General features: G+C 32.2%; 1 long non-coding RNA gene across 3 annotated transcripts in view; it reads left to right on the top strand.

Annotated features, from left to right (window-relative positions):
• Positions 1-245: 245 nt before the first annotated feature.
• LOC118148526 (uncharacterized) overlaps positions 246-17,761 on the top strand; it is a 76,299-nt gene continuing 58,783 nt past the window's right edge. For 2 of the 3 annotated variants that reach the window (XR_008476986.2, XR_004735360.3), the window contains exons 1-3: positions 246-371; positions 5,810-5,915; positions 10,925-11,048. This is a non-coding gene — a long non-coding RNA (uncharacterized LOC118148526). The remainder of the gene's footprint in view (positions 372-5,809; positions 5,916-10,924; positions 11,049-17,761) is intronic. The other variant, XR_004735359.3, reaches the window with a different exon arrangement.

Here is a 17,761-nt window from a genome sequence, read left to right as displayed (position 1 = left end):
CCCATGCGATTAAAAGGAACACTAATTCACTGTTTTTAGTATGATCTTGTTACCACTTCATGAACCCCAGCAAAGTCCCATTTTTCTTAGCTGTCTATATCAATATTAGCCCTGGCAGGAAACAGATGTTGTATGTATTGGGTAACATGAGAAAAGCTTATTAAGAGATTATTTACTTAATTGTAGGCAGATTATCATATTTATTTTTATAACCACTCTAATAGTGGGTAGTTATAAGAATAAATACCTCTAGGTCTGAAGAGGAAAGGGAAGAGAGCAGTTTCTAGATAGAAGGATACAGTCACATACAAAGGGACTATCCTGTCAGATCTTATGTCAGGGGATTCAGCCAAACCAAGGCAGCCACGCAGGTAAGGAGCTGAGTGATTGAATATTTCAAACTTATTCTTCTCTTTTTTACTATTCTTTCACTGGGGCTCTCTATTAAACAAAACAAATATGAAAGAAGATAAAAATGTAGCTCCTATAGGTCAGCACGTGGAGATCCAGAACATTGTGAAGAAGAGTAGAGACTAATTCAGAAGAAACAAATAGAAGACATCCTTTAGATTTTAGTGATATTAATGTGAAATTTATTAGTCCTTGTTGGGTTAGAGAAATTAAGAATACTATAATACAGAACAGAAAAATAAAATTGTATGTCAATATGATGGTTTCCATGTCCTCAATGAGAGCCTTAAGTGAATTCCTTCAAGGAGTTTCCCTTTTGTCAAAGTCTCCAGCTTCTAATATTAAATCTACAATTTAATTTTATATCTAAGACTATGTCATTTTCAAATTACACTCCTTGTACTTCAAGATTATTTTCATCACAACATTCATGCTTCTTCCCACAAGTATGTTTCTCATTAATATTCCTGAAATAACACACAGAAGGCTGTAGTAGAAATGTGCATGGGGCATTAAGGCATTTTAAGTAGTGACTACTTGGAGGTCTCTCCACCCAGGTATACTTCCATATTTATCAGTTGGTACATGGGTAACTGTAGCATCCATCACACAAATACATAGTCACACATATAAATGCACATGCACACACAAGTAAAATCATGATTTCTCTAAGACAGTGCAGTATAAAACACGAGGAGAAAAATAAGCATTTTCCCAACTGAGACATATTTAAAACTCATAATTATCAAGGTCAGATTTCTCACAATGGAATTTTTACTTTGCATTGCCATTCAGAACCATTCTTTTTTGTTTATCTTCAACTTCCCTCAATATTCAAATAGTTCCTTTTTGAGATTACAAATAAAAATATAGAACCATAATTGTGTCAGACACAACAGAAGATTGCTTATCTAGGAATCAGAACACCAGAATCATCCCAATAACATAGTTCATCTTTGATGACTTTCTGTCATCATTCATTTAACACAAACAAATAAGAAAAATGGTGTAAACATAATTCAAGAATTCTGTGCTCTACAGTACAGTGTATGGTACCGACATCTGCTCAACTATAAATTACCACTTACGAATATCAGTGGCCCAACATTTACCAGGTGAGCTGAGAAACACAGATCATACAGATGGATAAAAGTTATTTTACAGTCAAATTAAAAATACCAGAGCTGTTATAGAACTAAAATACCAATAAAGATATAACAATGTTGTTCAAATTATGTTACTATATTCTGATATGTAGATTAAGTTTTCATAAATGATATCTGCATATATTTGTTATTAACAGTTATATCATTTTAATTGCATAATAGTTTATGTTAAAATTTTAATTGCCTAAGTAAGAAATAAAAACACAATTATGTTTATGCCAGTAAATGTTTTTTATTATAGGTATGGTTTTTATTTTAACATTTTCAGTAAACTTAATATTTTTGATTCCTGGAAAATATTGCCATATTTAATATATTCTTCAGTTGATTCTTATAGCATGCATATTTCTATTTAATATAAGAGTACTTGTGACATGTATATTTTCAAACACATTTCTTTATTCCATCTCAAGTCCCATATTGTTCTCCATGCTTTGTGTGTTAAGCTTTTTTTGTTTCTTTGATTGACTGACTGATTTATATTACTCTATGTTTGGGAGTTTAAAAAGATAGGTTTTAGGAAAAAAAATCTAAACAGGTTCAGGTAAAAATATTGTTAAAGTGCTTTTAAATAACTGCTTTTGGAAAGCTGAAGATGTTTAAAATTTGGAATTAATAGATGTGTGCTTAGATTAAGTATTCAGACAAGGTGTGGAACTCTTTCCCAGTCTTTGTACAAGAAGTATTCCATTTTTCTAAATCTAAATAAATAAATAAAAATAAAAATAGAAGCCATGAATAGAGATTTGTGTATTTATTGGAAAGGCTTAATCTACCTACATTAAATACATAACTGACTTTTTATAGTGACCAAATAAACAAATGGAACAAATGAAAAAGACCTACTTTGTAAAGCCAGTAAATGAACCTCACATTACTTGTTTTTGCTTCCTCCAAGTCATCAAAAGCGGTATGGTGCAGGAAGAAAACAAAGAAACAAAAAACATTATCAGTATTTATCCTGATATTGTCATATGCTAGTTGTATTCTTTTAGAAAAAAATGATTACATTTCTTTGAAATTCAGTTTCAATTATTCATTTATGTATTATAAAACCATTTATTAGACAGTAAATAGTTACTGGAGACACAACAGTGTTCTTAAGGATTTTCTTTAGTTTGGACAGGAGAAATTGTGAAATTAATGATATATATATATAGTTATTTAATTAGGTAATAATTAAGTGTTGTGTAAAGCAGGTATTAGGAACCAAGAGGACATATGAAATTATATCCTATTTAGAGAAGTAAGGTAAAGTGTTCACAAAGAGACAATCATTAAAATATCTTTAAAGGTAAAGTAAAAATGAACCTCACAAAAGTATCTTGATGGCAAACTTTCAGATCAACAGATGATCTTATACCTGAATAGATAAAGATGATCATGCAAGTTTAACATATAAAAAGAAATCCAGAGAAAAAGTATGATAAGAACTAAATACTTGCAGTGCTCTGTGTATTTTCCCTGAAACCAGTAAATAAAAATGATAATTCTATGCATTTTCCCATGAAATTAATAAATAAAAGGAAAAGTATAAATCAATCCTTTCCCAAGGGTCAATAAATTTTTATAGTTTATCACAAGTAAAACGCAATCTCTAACAAAATTGCAAGGACAATTTTTACAAGAATAGAACAAAACAATTCTAAATGTATGCAGAACCACAAAAGACCCTAAATAGTCAAAGCAATCTTAAGCAAAAAGAACAAAAACACAGATATTACCTGCACAGAAAAGAGAAAGACCATCTGATCTCACTTATATGTGGAATCTAAAAATGTCAAACTCCTAGAAACAGAGAGTAATATGGTAGTGCCCAGAGTCTGAGGTATGGGAAGATTAAAGAGATTCTGGTCAAATGATACAAAATTTCAGTTAGACAGGAGGAATATGTTTCTTATTTTACAATAATGGTATTAGTAAAGGCATTTTGTCAACACATTGAGATTGCTTTTATAACTGTTCAAAATCACCATATGAGATAAACTGTTTAACTAATTAGTAAACTCCATTTCCATTTTAGGATGCAGCTTGTGGTTTTCACAATAAAGTATAGATCAGAACATGTTTTAGACATAATAGCTTCCATTTTAAAACATTTTTAACTGATATTTTGATATTTTTTAAAACTTGAATGTTAAAGTTTCTATATAAAAAAATAATCTTAAATGAGGTCTTCTTTATCATAACCAATTGATAAATGCCAGTCTGATTTTAAAAGACTAACTGGTGCCATCATACTTCTTTATATGTAATTTGTTTTACATTTATTCCATTGAATGTGCTTTTTGTTTTGCTTAGTCTCTTTTCACACTATTTAGTCTCCTTGCATGACCTATGCTTTTTCTCTCTATTCATATAAGCCAGAGAACATCCACTCAGTACCTTTTAGAATAAGCCTTTGAGATATTTTAAATTATAAATTGTCAGAAAGAAAATGATACAAAATATGAAGAATTTCCTTTTTCATCAGAACTATGGTGGATGGACTATCAATCTGGGGCCTCTCTGACTAAAGTAGAGGATGAATGGTATGGACATAATTTTTGAAAGGTAAAACAAAAAATCACTTACAATAAAGTATCATAAAATAAATATATCTGCACTAAAAATAAGATGTTGGAGAAAAATATTAAACTCACTTGGTTAGGATTGTTATCCTTTAAATAAATATTGGAAGATACAAATTTTCACACTCTCTCATTCTGAGATAGTCTATCATCATCAATATAGAATTTATTATTAGCATATTCAGTGTGTCCTATATTCTATGCTCTGAGCCAGCTTATTGAACAAGTGCTGCTGCGGACATGGTGCTGTTTACATAATGAATTGTGAATAAGTAAAACTTTGTGTTTAACTCAAAATGTGTACTTTTGAGCTCCCATTATTCTGGATTAAAGGAATCATTTTTTAAATTTATAACAAATAACTTACACTAAGTATTTTCTGAACTATCCTATCTATTCCCTTGTAAAGAGGTATCCAATTTTAAGCATTACTTGGAATTGGAGGAGTGGGGATGATGAAGTACTAATATAATCTGCAACCAATCTTTCACTTGAAAATTTCCTTGAGGCTTTCATCATTCCTATCTACACCATCCCTTCAGTTCTTCCGGATGACTGCTACCTTCTTGCTGCTACCTTCTTTCCATTTAGTTGACACGGAGATCTTTTGAGACACTCTATTTGAGTCTGTAACCTAGGACACAGGATTTATTTCCTCTCTCCTTTCACCCTGGGAGAATGAATCTCTTACACTACTAATGCATAGATGTCTTCATATATTCTCTTGAGGGGAAAAATAGCAGTGTTTCAAACCTTAACAAACTTCACCCCTGAAGTGAACTCAGATTGAATATAGTTGAATAATTCAATACAACTTGAATAGGAGAAAAAAGAGAAAACAAATGAGTTCTAAGCACTCTAATCTACCCTATAATTTTTATCATACTCATTTTAAACATTACTTGAGGATGTCAAGATTACTAATTTGTGGTTCTTGACCTCTAGATAATTACTCTTGTAGAAGTTATACACTTGAAAATGTAGATATGGTAAAGTATGCCTCTAATGATATTATATATGGAATTTGACTATAACAAAGATTCTAAGAAAAAGGACTTTAATCTTTTCAGGCTGTAGCACTTAATCTTAGGAAGCAAAATATAAAGATGCAAAAAGTTCCTGAGGTCCATAGGAATAACTACAGATTTACTGAGACTTCTTGGAAGGCCTAATACATTCTAAATTATGAGAATAAGAGAATTTGAAGTATGAGGATTGATTTAGGCAGTAACTATACAGATAATAGATATCTAAGAAGAAAAAGAAGAATACATTGAAGTAGCTGGTTGATGTTGTAATGTGCCATTCTTTTCTTTGTGGTATTCCAAATATGAAGAATCTTTAATCAATCTCATAACTTCTTCTCTACTCACATCTTTTCAAAACTTTACAATTTTTGGTACAAAAGACTCCATTGTTTTATAGTTAAAAAAAATCTCAGGATATTTTTCTTAATTACAGAGGTTTCTCATGCTGTTATGGACTGAATGTTTGTGTTCCTTCAAAATTGAAATACTGAAATCCTAACCTTCAATGTGATAATATTTAGGAGATGGAGCCCTTGAGAGTAATTAGGTCATGAAGGTAGAGCTTCATGAATAGGATTAGTGCTCTTATAAGAATAGACAGGAGAGCTTTCTCTTGCTCTCTGCTCTTCACCAGGTGAGAATCCAATGAGAAGACTGTTGTCTGCAAACCAGGAAGAAGCCTCTCACCAGACCCTGGGTCTGCTGCTACCTCATTCTTGAACTTCCCAGCCTCCAGAATTGTAAGAAATAAATGTGTGTTGTTTATACTACCTAGTCTATAGTAATTTGTTATGGCTGCCCAAACTAAGACATTTGACAAATGATTTACACATTTTACAGACATAACCAAAGTATTTGATTAAAAACCAAAACAGAATTACTAGTTGAATGCTTGTACATCAGTTGATTGATTAATAAATGTTACGGAAGGATTTATATTACAATAGAATAGTTTATTACTAACTCTTTTGTAGTTGGAAATTGGACTCAGAAAGAAAAGACTTGCTTCTCCAAGGATAGCCAGAGAAACACTAGGTAGGACACTCATAACTCAAACAAGTGGTAGTGAAAGTTCTCCCCTCCCTCTCTCTCTCCTTCTCCTCTTCCCACCCTCCTGTTTTCCTTGGTTTATTCTGCTTTTTCTCCCTCCTTTCCTTTTATTCTTTTTTAATATATGTATTCAGTGCCCATTTAGCTAAGAATCATTTATTGTTTTGGTTGTGCTAGCCAGAGTCAGAATATAATAGTGTCTTTATCGTGTGCATTTTAACAATGATAAAGAATGGACAATTTTGTGAGAAAACACAATATTTTACATTGTTTAAGCTTCTATATTTCAGACTTATTTATAAGAGAAAATATACTGATTGGAATTGCAGAAATAAAAATATTTTATATTTTTAAACATTTTTAAACTGGAGGTTCAAATAGAAGTACTAGATCTCTCAGGAGATAATGCATTCTCATATATTTTCTAACCGATTTCTTCTTCAAAGAAAGTTTAGATGAAGAAAAAGAACTCAACCTCCAAAAGCTTTGTGATTCACGTATCACTGGTTTGAAAAGAACCTTACTCATTCTGTTTCGTAGGTATACCAAGGAAATATGTTATGGCATGTCTTTTAATCAGTGAATGTGAGGTAGGGTCCTCCCAAGATGTTAGAAGAGAAAAAGAAGATTTAATTTTTAGGTTCATGATTCCTCAAAATTGTGAGAAGGACTTACTACTCCTTCCAATGGATTGCCCCATTGTGAACTCTTGCAAATCCTACACATCTATTTTATTACTACTTCTGTCAGCAAAATGTTTTTCATGTACATGATTCATTCATGTTGTAATATTTTAAGATATTCTTTCCTTATATTTTTCTTATTTTAATATATTCTTTTCTAAAAATACTTCATGCTTAATTTAGTTTAAGAAAAATTTCCATTATTTGGAAAAAGGTGAAAAAGTGAGGGAATCCTCTTTGACATAGAGAATTTAGGCTAAGGTGAAACTAAGTGCGAAGTCTTTAAGGTAAGAAAAGGAATGAAGTAACAATTCAGGGAAACCACATTCTGCCTAGTCCTGGCTTATGCCACTTATACTTGAAACTGTGTAAATGCAATAAAGTGTACAAACAGAATCCATCAACTTCTTTCTTTTTTATTCCATTAGTAGCTCATAGTTAGGTTAATTTGGTCTTTCAATTGCCTTTGCTATTTTAGATTCACTATTATGACAATGAATCCAACCTATTTCCAGTGGTTTTTTTTTTTCAGTGTTTAACCTCAATCACCATCCCTTAGCTCTACTTCTTTTTTTTTTTTTTTTTTTTTTTTTGGTCCTAAGAAGACACCTGCTTTTACTCTCTTTACTTATACCTTTTACTCTAATCACTTTTTCAGTTCTGTTATCTGCAACGTGTATAGCTATTGTTTTACTTAGTTCTTCCTACTAGAGAGGAAAGCCTGCAGGCTTTGAAGTCACACTGATATGATTTCAGATTCTGTCTGTGCTCCCGATTAGCCATATAGAAATGAACAAGATAATTAACTATTTCAGAAGTTTTATCTGTTCTTTGTATAACAACATAAGAGGTGGTGATTCTCTTATCAAAGAAAAACCCAGATATTCTCAACTTAAAACTACATGTTAAGGCTATGCTTTAAATTCAGCTTTATTTTTTAACAAAAAGGCAATAAAGCATGGAGATAAAAGGAATGCACTTCAAGGTCAGGCAGACCAAAGTTCAAATTCTGACTCTGACCCTTCCTAGCTAAATGGCTTTGTACAACCTACTTAATCTTCTTAGAATCTTTTACTCTTTTTCTCAGCCCTATATCTAAAATTCAATAATATTGCCTTGATTTAATTTGAAGATTAAACACAATTATACATGTAACTATTTACCTTTAGTTTTCTAAATGTTTAGGTATGTGTAAATTTGTTTCTGCTATATATAATGATTTAATGGAATTAATTCAAAATTCAGAACACCACTTCAAATAAATTATACAGTCCTTAGAACAAAACCTAAATTGCTAAGTACAAAGATGTGAAACTTTGACAGTATTTGTAGTAACTCATATAAGTTATAATTCTCATGTTTTCCATATTGTATATTATCTGTCAAAGAAGATAATATCTCTTGTAAATGGTACTACCAAATAGTAAACAGTGGGTGAGCAGAGCATAAAATAAAGTTTTATCCATGTAACAATATGGGGCAGACTAAAGATACTGAGCTAACATTGTTATACCTAGCACAATTCAGAAAGTTTAGAAAATACAAAACATATTAAAGAAAATGAAAAACGTATGTCATTTTCATAAATTGAAGAAGTAGGCAACCAATCACCCTTTTAGTTCAATTTATACAAAGGAAATAATATCTCTAACATTTAGGATGAAAAGGATCTATTTTAAAATTTATTTATTTTGCTCTGACCTCTATAAAATATATAAAGGAAAGAGTGGTCCCTAAAATTTGTATTGAGAATAAGTTATCTAAGTTAAAGGATAAATTTATAACAAATTAAAAAAAAACAGCATTGTTAATGTTGAATAATAAGTATTAAAAACTTAAATTTGTATGCTGCTTTGCTCTATCCAAGGATTTGCATCTATAATCATGTTCTGGCTTTTTAAGTCCTGTCACGTTAATAATCATGATTCTGTTTAACAAAGTTTTATATATTTGTAAAGCAGGAAAGGGTCCCTTGTCCCAGTTACAGGGTGTGCGATGAGGGTGTGGCTCACTGGCTTCTTTAGTGGCCCCGGCTACTCACCCTTCTAGGGGAGCCTACAGAAGGGCAGGATGTGGGGCTCCCACCACAGAGCAGTGTGTAGTGGTGAATGTTTATAGCTGAAACTTCAGCGGACCCTGTTACAGGGTGCTCTTTTCGATTCCCATCTATAGGTGGCTTGTGTTAACCAGCTCAATTAGATCCTTTACCTTGTCACAAGAACAGAGGGCTTTCTGTATCCAAGAGTTTCTTGCCTTGGTGTACTGGAAGAATCGGATCACACATGGATTTGGGGAATTAGTGTAAAGTTTTATTGAGTGGAAGTAGCTCTCATCTGATGGGGGAGCCGGAAGGGAGATGGTCTTCCCCTGGAGTTGGGCCGCTTGGTAGCCCTGGCTCTCCTCCAACTGCCCTAGCCAAACTCCACCTCCTCCCACTGTCCTACAGGTCAGTGACCAGCCAGCATGCTGGCGTCTGTCAGTGTGCTCTTCTTTCGTGGTGCTCCTCTGGAAGCCCTTACAACATCCAGCCGCTTCTGTTCTTCCTCTAGTAGTGTTTTCCTCTTGCCATCTAGCAGCTTCTGGCTCTGTCTTGCTAGGGTCTCAGGTTTTTATAGGCCCAGGATGGGGGCATGGGAGGCCAGCGTGGTCTTAGAAAATGCGATGTTTGGGCAGGAAGGCAGGAGTGACTGTCCTCACCTAGGTCCATGGGGGTCGAGCCCTAGCCAGGGACCATGCCCTCCTCTACCCAGCACTTTCCTTCCCCAATTCCATATCATTTAAAGAGAGTATTCTTTTCCTTCCCAACACTCCCTTATCATTTGTATAGTATATCATGATATAAAATTATTTCATGTTTTATTCATACTCAAACAACCTTATTCTAGAAATGCACAAATTGGCCATCAAAATATTCTAAGTGACTAGGCCAAGGATTCACACTCATTAATCAATATGGATATAATGAAGCCAAGGTCTTCTAACATACCTGTAAACTTCATTTTAATATAATCTGCTTCTTTCATAGTTCCAAAGGTTATTTGATATAAAGCAATATTAAAATTAAAATCTTCATTTCAGTTTTTGACTATAGCCTCAAAGACAAACAAGGATAAAATAGAGTCATGTAGTTCATATTTTAAAGATGTATACCAGATGCCCTATGAAAGGGTTACTACGGCTCCCAAAAAGCAATTGTGTGATCTTTTATTCAGTACTCACACACCAAAAGAGGTTGAAGGGTTAAGCAAATTTTCAAAGAATGTTATAAGAGTGCTGGGCAATTCTTGTTTTATAGTATACTAATTACAATGGTCATTAAAATGTATCTATTCCTGATAGTTAAAGAAAACAGAGACATTTTTCTCAGCAGGAATAACCACAGAAGTTCTGAGATTTCATTGTAAAGACTAGAATGAAATAAGTAACCAACCAAGTGTGAGGGGCCAGTGTTCTGGAAACCTGTGACATCCCATTATTTCTTTTAGTAGTTGAACTAAAAAGATTCCCACAACAGACTTTGAATCCCAGATGAGTTTGCCTTAACTGTGTCGAATGTTTCTGGATTCTATTTTTACATTATGTGGCATTTATTCAGAAAATGAATATTAAATTTTAATAACAAATTAAAAGAAAAAATAGAATACTAACACACTTGCTTCAATATAATTTGTAACTTTTCTCTAAAACATATAAATAACTTTTGATTTATTCATGAGTTATTTTAATTTACTATTTAAATTAATTTCATTGGCTTAAAATTAATCATAAAATGAGCTACATCTTTAGTTTCACCTTTATGTGTGACTCAATATCGAGGGGAGAGCTACCAGCACAGTAAGTGTTTCAGAGAAGTTCAGCATTTAAATGAACCAGTGGTGACCAGAAGGCAATGCTTTAGAGACCAACATTGTAAAAGGCAGTTCATATTTTCCTGAGTGCTTATATGAAAAGGAAGTCACCGTGAGCTATTATTTCCATGATATACTTCTTTGGTTTTTTTTTTTTTTTTTTTTGAGACTGGGTCTCCTCTGTCTGTCACCAGGCTGGACTGCAGTGGTGTGATCTTGACTTACTACAACCTCCACATCCTAGGTTTACGGGATTCTCCTGCCTCAACCTCCAGAGTAGCGGGGACTACAGGTATGTACCACCACACCCAGTTAATTTTTGTATTTTTAGTAGAGATGGAGTTTCACCATGCTGGCCAGGATGGTCTGGATCTCTTGATCTCATGATCTGCCTGCCTCAGCCTCCCAAAGTGCTGGGATCACAAGCAGGAGCCACTTCGCCCCACCATATATATTTTTTAAGGTAGGATGAAGAGTGGGAGGTGGATGGGATAACACAGCAATGTAAATTTCTTCTGTATGTTGGGATTCTCAAAATTCCTCAGGAAGAAGTATTTGGTATCTTACTGCAACTACTCTCCTGGCTTACCAGCTAAATTCATTAGTTAGAAAGACATGAATTACTCTATTGCTTTCTTTGATGCTATTAATAAAACTAAGCAATTTTTTATAATGGAATCTTATTAATTCCACCTTAAAAGTAGGACTTGCCTTGAGATAAGGATGAATCTTCCAGACAATCAGCCTTTCTTTAACATTTGTTTCATTTGATATGGATGAGGTTTTTCCCTCTGCAAAACCTTGTCACAGTCTTTGTATGAGGTCATCTTCTAATACTACTAGGCTTCTGCTCAACCGACACTGATACCAATTCTTCAAAATATGAAAAGTAGAGACAGAGAGAGAGAGACTTCAGCCTTTTTATTTTTTTCTGACCTTGGACTACTGATCATATTCAGTCTTCTTCAAATCACCAAAAGCTTTTACTAACACAAGTATAAAACACTTTGCTCATTACAAAACATTAGTAAGAATTTTACTTCATTCAATAAGAACCATACCAATTAGTAAATAGAATAGTAAATTATGTATGAATTAGTGTTTTGCTTGCATAATACATAATATATTATTGTATTGGACAGTGAAGGGGCCCACTCAGCTAATCTGTTTTGCCCATATTTTTACACTTAAATTGAGATCACTTATCACCTAACCTTCCACTTCTTAAAGTCTGTGACACTGTATTAGTTTTCTTCTGCTGGAGTCTCATACAATCCAAGGGTAATACCTTTGAATTCCTCTGACAGCTCCAGGTGACAAAGTTTTATCTCACAAGTAAGTAATTTTATATTTTTCAGATAATGCACTGTAAAGATCTCTTCATCCCTTTCCAGAGGAGAGATACATGTCTTAATGAAAGAGAACCATATAATGGTTGCTAATTATTGGTATCTTCATTTAAAGATGATGTATGCTATATATATATATACATACATATACACACACACACACGTATATATATAAACACATATATATGTATATAGATATACATACATGCATATATGTTAAACAATGTTATATTTAAATGTTATAAATATTACATATATATGTGTGTGTATGTGTGTGTACATATATATATATATATATACATATATATGAATAGTGAGGAAAATATGCATGTCCTGTGTTATCCTCCAAAGTAAAAGAGCTTATTTTTGACAGTGTCCACTGTGAGAAAAATAAATAAATAAAAGTAATGAGAACACTTCTACTTTTTAATGCAGGTAGTAAACAACCTCTGTCATTCCTTGCAAAGTCTGAGTGATCTGAGATACTTCTGAGCTCAGCATCCCTAAGATAAATCAATGATTTTCATCAGTAGAAAACAGAGTTGTACAAGTAGCATCAAGGAATCCCTTGCTCTTGGACTATATAGAAACTAAAGAAATTGTTTAAAAACATTTAATGTTTTCTATTTACTTTTTCTCCTGAATCTTCACAAAAGGATCCAATGCATAATAGAGACTCAGAGAAGATTTGTTGAATTAATAAATTCAAGAAGGTAAAAATAAGAAATGAAAGGTCTCTGACAATGTCTACAATTTTTTTCACTACTAGACTCATGTCTCACCACGTACAGAAATCAACTCAAAAGAGATTAGTGATGAAAATGTAAGCCCTCAATCTATGAAACTACTAGGAGAAAACATAGGGGAAATGCTTAATGACACTGGTCTGGGCAAAAAGTTTTTGAAAAAGACTCAAATATTAATGGCACCTGTTGTTGAAAGACCTCCTCTATTTATATGCTTATATGTGTACGCTTCTTGATATCTGGCGTATATACTTGTAAATTGATATAGCCATAAACAAAAACTTAAAAATGTATGGTAAATAATGTCATTAATTTTTATACCTCTTTAAACTTCAGAAGCACTTTTATGAATATTGTCTATAATTCATATTCACAATGACCCTGTGTTCACAATGACTCTGTGAGGTAATTTGAGGAAGTATTTTTTTCTCCACTTTTATATGTTAAATTGAGATCCAAGGGTAAGTTTTTATGTGTGGTCACATAATCAATAATGAAACCACTGGCCTGGCAACACAATTTCTGACTCCAAATGTGGTTTATAATAGAGCACTTGCTCTCAAATGTTGATGTGGACTAGAATCAACCAAGGAAATTGTTAAAATGGAGATTTCCCTGGTCACTCAGAGGTTCTAATTTATAGTATGGGTGGGGGACATAAATATTAATTTTCGATAAGAACTGGACTACATTTTGAGAAGCTTGTTACACCATGTGACTAACAATATGAATCCCAAGTCATTGATACTTTTGTTATGTGAGAATGCAAATTTCATGAAAATACAGAACTATTGCATATCTGCATACCTTTTAAAAATTCTTTTCTGGCTTTCCAATGTTCTCATGTCATTGTTATTTTATAAATTATTAACCATTTTTTTGAAAGTTAATTCAATAGAAGCTTCTGGCAATGTCTGAATTAGAAATCAGGATATTTTTAAAATATCAATCATTATTGTCAACCTTTCTTGAACATGATATATAAAATAGCACTTGACTTGCCTCATGCATCAAGAATTGATATAAAGTTTACTTTTTAAAACATGATTTCTATCTTAAGTGAGGCTATATTGACCTATGGAATAGAGAACACAAAAGTACCGAATCATATGTGAAAACAATTTGTCACAGAGATGACAAGAATTTTCTTCCTAGTGCCACTACCCTAGCCCAACAAGTTTTGTAAATGAGAGAATTCCATGCAAAAATCAAATTCAAATAGATACATACCGAATTTTTTGTCTTATGATTTGTCTATAAATATTTTTTTCTTATCCTGTTTCACTCATAAACATGTACCAGTGTAGATGATAAATTGCATAAACACTGTGCTCTTGCATCTATAAGATGATATTCATCCTGATTTCTAAGCAGTTAAATAAAAAATATATAAATCATGAAGCATTATTTCACAAATAACAGTTTAGTAAACATTTAAAAAGTAAATAATAACAAAATTCTGTGGAAAAGCAAACCAGTTAAAGATGTTCCTCACTATGAGAGGGAAGATAAATTTGTACAACTCTTTTGGAAAACAGCTTGGCATTATTTAAAGATAATGAAATTGTGCATAATTTATATTATTGTACCAATATGCATATGTACAAGTATCTACATGTTCTTTAGATTTTTGAATGCAAATAAGTCAAGGAAAGTTAACACATAATATTAACACATCTTGTTCACAATGAGGGAAAACACAGAAAACAATATCAGTTTAATTAGGAATAAATTGTTGAACAATAGTATAATAAAATACTATACAGCGATGGTACCACTGCTACCTACATTAACATAACTGAATATCAAAAATAATACTGAGCAAAAAAAGAAGTTCACAACAAAACGTAAGCAATATTGTTTGTTCCAGGTATTGAAATTTTTAAAAAAATAACGTTTCCCCTCTTTAGGAGAATTCAAAATTATGATTTTCTTTTTAGGGGAAAAAAGGAAATGCATTTAGGAAGAAATACATTGGGGACTTCTGGTATACTTTAAATGTTTAATTTTTCATGTTGGTAATACATATATAAATATATGAGTATATATATGAGCTCATTTTGCCATATTTCCAAATATGATATTGAATGTATGCTATGATTAAAAATAAAAAAATAGAGGAATTAAAAATAAATAACCTTGCCCAGCTATCCCAGTCATTACATCTTTTTATATTCCCTTAACACTTCTGATACTTAACAAAAATTTGAGAAAAATTTGAGAAAAAATGAGCAAAGTTTATATAAAGTTACATAAAGTTTTTTGGGATTTGTTTTGGAGATTGTATTTTTAAAATATCAAACTTGATAAGGAATATTAATTCAGTTTAAAATGTTATCTGCAAAAACAAGAGGCTTTATTAAAATTTTTTAACTATAATTCTTTAAAAGCTTATTGGTATATGACCTGTGTTGGTCAGAAGGTTTGTCAAGCATATCCTCTGGATATCTGCTTGATGTATTTCATTACATATGCAGTTAATAAATATTTAGGTTAGAGAACATAAATAAGAGCACTTGTTATAGCTTCTCAATGAATCTTTTCTTATTTTAAAAAGGGATATTGTTCAACTACCTTAACATCATATCAATTTCCTGCCTTCTTAACTGATAAAAATAAAACTAAAATATTTCAAATATTGCTACATCATTGTTGTGAAATCTAAGGGCATTTTGAGGAACGTAATTGGAAAATTCTATTTGTGGATCTAGTTTGTATAAAAGTTAAGAATAGCATGTCAGGCATTTTCATCTTCATGTAAGTAAAAATCTACATTCTTAAAATAACTATTAGAGATGTAATCATTTCCAATTCATTAAGATAAATAAAAAGATAGAATTTTACACGCAAAAAAAAGCATTCATTAGGTTCTTGGATGATAGTAACACTTAGAATGAAGTCATTGTCATCAGCTATACTTTTTTTTTCAATGACAGTGGCAAATCCTTATAGAATCTCAAAACACAAAATTGCTTTTATGTATAGTTTTAAATTACTACTGAAGTTATCTTACAAGCACAGTTATTAGCAGTCTTTACTCTGCCATGGCATTATTGGTTGTGCACTCAACAAACATTTCTCTGTATTTTTTCTTTCTAAGAGAATCCCAATTTTGAGTGCATGGTAAAGTTTCCAACATGCTATGCTTTTCATATTATCTTCCAATTGAATTCTTTTTAGCTCTAAATCTTATATAGAGTTTCGTGTAAATGATATGCAAAGCATAGCATGTTGGAAAGAATATATTTATCAAGAGCTACCATAATCGCATAAAAATGACTATCATTGTAATACTATTAACAGGAATTAAATCTATCTTATGGATATTCTAGTCATCTTTTACTTGTGTAAAAGTCTCCCTTATGCTGAAATAATATAAAAAGTTTGCATGATTTTTTTTTTATTTCTCATCTAAGTGGCAAGACTTATGTCCCATTTCAGAATTTAATATGGCATTTGGAAGCTCTAAGACCTCCATATCTAGCCATCTAAACTCATTACACACTATTGCTTAGTTGAAATGCGGTTTCAACTCTTACAAAGTAATTCTTTAACACGCACTTTGGTAACCAATATAGAAGTATATGCATCCCTTTGGATCACAGGGCCCTAAACAATGAGATCAGTGATAAATGGAGCAGTCTGCATTTACTGAGGGTATTTGGAAGTGAAATGTTGAATTGATGCACACTCCTAGGAGATGTTTTTCTCTATTAATGACATTTCAATTTCCTCTGATGAAGAAACTCTCAATTCAAGCTACTGAGCAGGATATGTGTTATCTCTGGAACCCTCTTTTAAATTTGAGATTTTGTCACTCTCAATATGTGACATATAGAGGCTAGTTTTAAAATTACTGACTCATTAATTTTTGACCTGTCCTACCATGCCACTATTCCACATAAAAATATATGTATTTATTTCCTTCTGAAAGGAGTTAATAGAAAATTTTGGAAGAAAATTATGTGTCATACTGTAGAACGTGTAGATATTTTACATAACTGACAATTCAGGTTAGCTCTTCTATAATACGATTTAACTCATATTAAGAATACTGATGATTTTAGAGTTATTAGTGGATTTAAATATTTCACAATTTAGTATATGACTACCTGCGTTAAGTATATGTTTTATTTTTTATTTTGGGCATACATTTAATTTTGTTTTTTGGAAACAACCTTCTCCTTCAATGACAGCATAGATGCAACATAGAGGCTCTACAATTAACTTTCTGTTCTTATATCATTTTATCTAATAAATCCTACTATCTCTCCTATGATTGGAAATGGTCAAGTATGTGACAAATAAAGCAAGGTTGTAGGATGGTGGCAGGGAGAGAAAGAGTCAAGTGGGAAGCTCTATACACTCTCATGAGAAAACCAGGTCTCATGAGAAAACCAGGTCTCATGAGAACTCACTATCACAAGAGAAGAGGGGAAAGTCACCCCCAGGATGCTATCACCTCCCATGAGGTCCCTCCCCAATACTGGGGATTACAATTCAACATGAGATTTGGGTGAGGAGACAGAGCCTGATCATATCTCTGCCCCTTATGCTATTTTTTCTGTTTTCACTGAAACGTACTCTGTCACTGATTCTCCATTGTTCTCTAATTTTTCCTTTCCCGTTTATATTATCTTCTGCTCAGCTTATTAATGTGATCAAACATTCCTCTCAAAAATAGAAACCTAAAGAGAGAGAAAAAATGTCCTATTGATAGAGTATTGCCCTTTCACTACCATGCTTTTATTTTACTTTTTAGTCTAAGAGCACACATACTCTGTTTCCACTTCCCCTTTGTCCCGACTACCAGGTAAAACTTCTCTGGCAATGAGCTCTATGATACTAAATTATTGGCTTTTTTGCTCTTTTTAAACATTTGAAACAGCACATAAATTTCTGCTACATAT

The sequence above is a fragment of the Callithrix jacchus genome, chromosome 16 (assembly GCF_049354715.1).
Source record: "Callithrix jacchus isolate 240 chromosome 16, calJac240_pri, whole genome shotgun sequence".
Taxonomy (NCBI): Eukaryota; Metazoa; Chordata; class Mammalia; order Primates; family Cebidae; genus Callithrix; species Callithrix jacchus.
The sequence above is the reverse complement of the archived record's forward strand: the minus strand, read 5'-3'. Positions and strand labels throughout refer to the sequence as shown.